General features: G+C 45.0%; 1 long non-coding RNA gene across 2 annotated transcripts; it reads right to left on the bottom strand.

Annotated features, from left to right (window-relative positions):
* Positions 1–2,222: 2,222 nt before the first annotated feature.
* LOC306919285 lies at positions 2,223–5,411 on the bottom strand. Of its 2 annotated transcripts, XR_013789494.1 has the most exons (5): positions 5,233–5,411; positions 5,032–5,151; positions 3,037–4,949; positions 2,836–2,955; positions 2,223–2,755 (listed from the first exon to the last, which is right to left on the bottom strand). It is a non-coding gene; the product is annotated as an uncharacterized lncRNA (long non-coding RNA). The 2 variants fall into 2 exon arrangements; XR_013789495.1 differs by lacking the exons at positions 2,836–2,955; positions 3,037–4,949.
* Positions 5,412–5,707: the final 296 nt, after the last annotated feature.

Below are 5,707 nucleotides of genomic sequence, written 5' to 3'. Positions count from 1 at the left end.
ATTTTGGTTTCTTTCTGAAAGCCTTTGCATCAAAAGGCCCAATCAAAATACACCACGTTAGTGTCATCACAATATCATCTGTTGTTCATCATACAACAACAGCTGTGGGTGCAGCTTCAGTTGAGGTGGATCACCACCTGAACTGACTTAATGAACCACTACTTAATGAACTGGTGGGTATGGCCACATACAAACATAATTTTTAACACTTTCTGTACAGTATAATCATAGTACCCGATGATCTAGCTCTGGTCCATCTCCTCTGTTACGAAAATAAAAATAACGTTTCACTTTCCTTAGTGGACGCACTCTGAGCCCCCCACCAGCTGGGTATACTCTGGGTATTTCTAAATGCATTCAAATTAACATTCATGTTATCTATAAATATTATTATAACCTGTTTTGTACACGTAGATCAGACGTGTGATAAATACTCTAGTCTAGTGGTCTAGTAGCCTATACCAAAGAAGCCACAACCATCACATTTCACACTGAAACTTTGCAATGAGACATCCTTTCACCTCTGTTGCACATACAGAGGTGAGCTCAGCTGCATCCAACGTAATACTGTGAAGCATGCTTGTTTTTTTGTGTTATGTCAAGTTACTTTTCATTCATCTCGATCTTGGTGTGGATTTTTGCTCAGTATTATTTTTTACAACCACTGTTAACCACCTCTTGAGCCCCATTTCCCCCGCCGGCAGGGGCAGTGGCTCAGAACCTCCGAACAGTGCTCAGTGGGTCAATGGAGACCCAATTGGTCTCCGGTTCCAACATCGTTGTTGCGGACTTTCCCCCTGGACCCCCCTGGGGTTTAAGAGTTAAATCCTTTATACCTCATGACGAATAGCAAAAGTATAGCATCTTCACTTTAATTTAGTTACGCAAAAGCTGCCACCGCTAATGTGGATGAATGATGCCACAAACATGGTTGTACTCAGCAGCTGTACTAGGAAATGTAGCCTACTATGACAGGCAGTTTCTGCTGTCAAAATATGCCTATGTGTCTATGTTTTAAATAGACACTAGTGCTTTCTAGGGTATGATTTGGGGCCCTAAAGATGAATACAAAATCAACTAGAAATGCACTCTGTCGAGGTGCCAACTTGTGCCTTGCACACAAGTAGAAGTGGTCAGGAGGTACACGCACATCCCGGGTTAATTCAATGGGTGCTCGAACAAAAGAACAGACTGAACTAGAAAAAGTGCCCTTCTGGGCACAGGTCTCCACCAGGAGGATAGGACTGTGTGAGATGTTTGGCAAAATGTTTAGGAGTAAACGTTTGCCTTTGATGACAATTGGATGATTTGAGGCATTTTGTTCCAAAAATGTGTTTTGCAAAAATCAACCTGTTGGTGGCGCTATAACAGGCCAATGTGAAAAGGGTGGGATATATTCCTCAGCCTAGTAAGAAAATGTGTGAAAGATTTCACGTAAATTGCATGCTGTGTTCATGATTTGAGGCTTTTGTTCAAAACAATCTTGCAAACTGTGAAAGCCAATTATAGCCAACTAGGATGGAATATGAAATATCGGACAGATCCGACTTGAGCACATGACCATAGAGATACTGTGTAACGATTTGTGAGATTTTTGGACAGAATCTGGAGGAGTAATATCAAAAAATGTGTTTTACAAAAGTCGGCCTCCTGGTGGCGCTATAAAAGGCAGATGCGGAAAATGCAGGTCAAAGGTTTGTCCTTGGCCTCTAGGGAGTGTGCATGTAACGTTTCACGCAGATCGGTGCAGTTTTAGGTAAAGAATGTGAAAAGCTGCCTCATGGTGGCGCTATAACAGGCCGTTCTGGAAAATGCGGGGCAGAGGTTCATCGTTGGCATCCAGGGAGTGTGTGTGCAAAGTTTGGCATCGACCGGGTTAACGGTGCCGGAGATTAGCTGGTAACAGACGGACGGAAGGAAGGATGCACACACACACACACACGGACGGAGTGCAAAACATACTCTCTCCCCATGCCTTCGGCCTGGTCGAGACAAAAAGGAAGAATAAGTCTGCACACCGTTTTGAAAGCTCCCCAAAAACTTTATTTGCCAAGGCGGGGGAAAAACAACGTTGCATGCATGTGTAGCAGGGCGGTATAAATGTGACTACGCCACCTAGGGAATTGCGCCCCAGGAAACAGTTATAATTTAATTAACCACCTGAATACATGGTATAACTCCACACAGTTCGTTGTATATTTTAAATAAGACAGAAACGGGTGTACAAAAGTACAAAGCTTTATTCACTTATAGGCCTATACAAAAGTTAAGAATATCTCATCATAACATTTCAGAGATAACAGTCCGATAGTTTAAAATAGACAAGTGTTCAGCACTAATTTGTATTCTAAGGGTCAGTAGTACTGAGGTCTACCAGCTAACCCGTCCAGGGCAGTGGTACCCCCAAGCCACAGCACACAAATAGTAAAATAATCAAATTGGCACACAAAAGGAAAAGGGGATACCACCACCACTGGAGCGGGCGTCAGCTGGTCTTGATCTGGGGCCTCAGCACCAAACTAGACAGGGAGAAGACACTGAATTAGTGAAGTCCAAATATAATACAGTCCAGATATAAGACATTAAAATACAGTTATTTGGATCAGGCTACATGTGACCGGGGGTTTCACACAACAAGGCAACATAAGTTTGGTTTGATAATATTAGTCTGAAGAACCCAAAGTAGAGGCTGTTGGTCAGTAGTAAGGTCATATCCAAGTAAAGGCAAGACAGCAACATGGTTCCTCTTCCTAGTCTGGAATACAAGGAGCTGTGTTAGCCTACCATTTAATAATAATTAACCAGGTACAAGAACCAGAAAAGACAGTAACCTACCACTCATTCCAGTACAAAATGCACAGTTAGTGCCAATGGACACACTTTGAGCGGTCCAGTCACGACTCGCAGGGGGTAGAGAAGTACTCTCGTGGAGAGACGTACAGTTGCACACAGGGACTAAACAAGAGGAAACAACCATAAGTTGTGACCATAGCATGATATTCACTGGAGCCACTCGCTAAACAAAGGGACACATACCTGTGCTGAAGCATAGTGGACACAAAGCTGAAACCCAAACGGGCCAGCATTGTCCAAGGAACCTGGTCAGTAAGGACAGAACATGACACGCACACCGTGGACAAGTGTGGCATAGCTGAAGCCCAACAGGCCAGCTCTGTTTGTGAGACCCAGGTCTCTGGAGACACACACCAAACTGAGGCGACACCTAACACAGGCAGACAGTGAGCTGCTTAAATAGTGCAGGCAATCAGCCCACTGATTAGTGAGAGGAGGATGGGCTATGGGCAGAGTGGGAGCAACGCCCATCCTGCTACAATCCATCCCCCCCAATTGCGTCATCGGCCCGATGAGATCATACATATTACATAGTGAAACATATCAAGCTCAACCATTAAAAAAAAAAAAAACACCACACCAGGGCATGACTAAGGCTGTATAAGTTGATGTGGGTGTCTTTACGACTGCCCCACAATATTAACACTGCCTAGCACCATACTCTTACTCACAGCACATTCACACAACCACAGGGGCCCGAGGCTAAACTGATGTGGGGGGCCTTTACGACTACACCTCACAATTCCCTCAGTCACACAACATGCATCCACAGATACCTCCATATTCTACACCCATGAAGGGTGGCCCCCGGGTACTTGGGCAGCAGGGGTAGGTCCTCCAGGTACCGACACAGACCATTGTCCATGTGCACCCTAACCTCAATCCCTCACCGCCCAAGAGGCCTAGAAGAAAGGAGAAGTTGCAGGCAGGTGGCCCATTTAAGGCTGCCATGCACCTCCAAACTTCCCTTAGGACTAGCAACAACAACCCCGATCAAACCTCTTTCCACCACCCGGTCCCTTGACGGGAGAGCCTAGGATCAGCCTAAGTGCTATTCAAAGACATCCTTGACGAATTAGATGAAAATGTCAGCATCTGTTATATGTGGATACAATTAAAATAATCAAAAAGTTGCTCGGCACCTGAAGGTGGGCAACAATCCTCTGTCCAGCTCCTTGCTGAGTGAACAGGCCAACACACCTTAAAAACATGGTTGCTCAGCTCCTTTGGAGGTGAACAAGAACAACTCACTTGGCCTGCATGGGGGGGGGGGGTCCTACTCACTGACATATGCTGCTGCCTTGCCTCTGCTTCTGGAAAAGATACAACTCAGGTTGAACCACAAACACCCAACCACATACACAGTAATGTCATTAGAAAGAAAAACAATAACCACGTCTCTGCCTTTAATTAGTACGTCCTGCCGACCCACGCCAAATGTAGCATGGCGGTATAAATGAGACTACGCCACCTAGGGAATTGCGCCCTAGGAAATAGTTATAAATCTAATTAACCACCTGAATACATACATGATATAACTCCTCACACAGTTCGTTGTACATTTTAAATAAGGCAGAAACGGGTTTACAAAAGTACAAAGCTTTATTCACTTATAGGCCTATACAAAAGTTAAGAATGTGTCATCATAACATTTCAGAGATAAGTCATCGATAGTTTAAAATACAGTGGTTCAACACATTGTACTCTAAAAGGATCAGTACTGAGGGTTACCAGCTAACCCGTCCAGGGCAGTGGTACCCCCAAGCCACAGCACACAGTAAAATAATCAAATTGGCACACAAAAGGAAAAGGGGATACCGCCACCACTGGAGCGGGCGTCGGCTGGTCCCGAGCTGGGGCCTCAGCACCAAACTAGACAAAGAGAATACACTGAATTAGTGAAGTCCAGATATAATATGGTAAAATAAATACAGTTCTTTGGATCAGGCTATATGTGACCGGGGGTTTCACGCAACAAGGCAACATAAGTTTGGTTTGATAATATTAGTCTGAAAAACCCAAAGTAGAGGCTGTTGGTCAGTAGTAAGGTCATATCCAAGCAAAGGCAAGACAGCAACATGGTTCCTCTTCCTAGTCTGGAATACAAGGAGCTGTGTTAGCCTACCATTTAATAATAATTAACCAGGTACAAGAACCAGAAAACAGACAGTAACCTACCACTCATTCCAGTGCAAAATGCACGGTTAGTGCCCATGGACACACTTTGAGCGGTCCAGTCACGACTCGCAGGGGGTAGAGAAGTACTCTCGTGGAGAGACGTACAGTTGCACACAGGGACTAAATAAGAGGAAACAACCATAAGTTGTGACCATAGCATGATATTCACTGGAGCCACTCGCTAAACAAAGGGACACATACCTGTGCTGAAGCATAGTGGACACAAAGCTGAAACCCAAACGGGCCAGCATTGTCCAAGGAACCTGGTCGGTATAGGACAGAACATGACGCACACACCGTGGACAAGTGTGGCATAGCTGAAGCCCCAACAGGCCAGCTCTGTTTGTGAGACCCAGGTCTCTGGAGACACACACCAAACTGAGGCGACACAGGCAGACAGTGAGCTGCTTAAATAGTGCAGGCAATCAGCCCACTGATTAGTGAGAGGAGGATGGGCTATGGGCAGAGTGGGAGCAACGCCCATCCTGCTACACCTGCATCATACCAATGGTCGACCCTGCAAGCTTTTCTTGAAGTCCTTCATTCTCGAAAAATGCTGTAAATCCACCACTAAATCTGTTTATTCTCCTCCTTCAGCCGTTTTCCGCGTTTGTTTGTGAGTTAAATCTATTTAGCTCCTCAATCAACCCACATATGGGAACTCGCGCAGAAAGTT

This window comes from Electrona antarctica (genome assembly GCF_951216825.1).
Source record: "Electrona antarctica genome assembly, contig: scaffold_25, whole genome shotgun sequence".
Lineage (NCBI taxonomy): Eukaryota > Metazoa > Chordata > Actinopteri > Myctophiformes > Myctophidae > Electrona > Electrona antarctica.
Note: the sequence above shows the minus strand (reverse complement) of the source record. Positions and strands in the feature narration are given on the sequence as shown.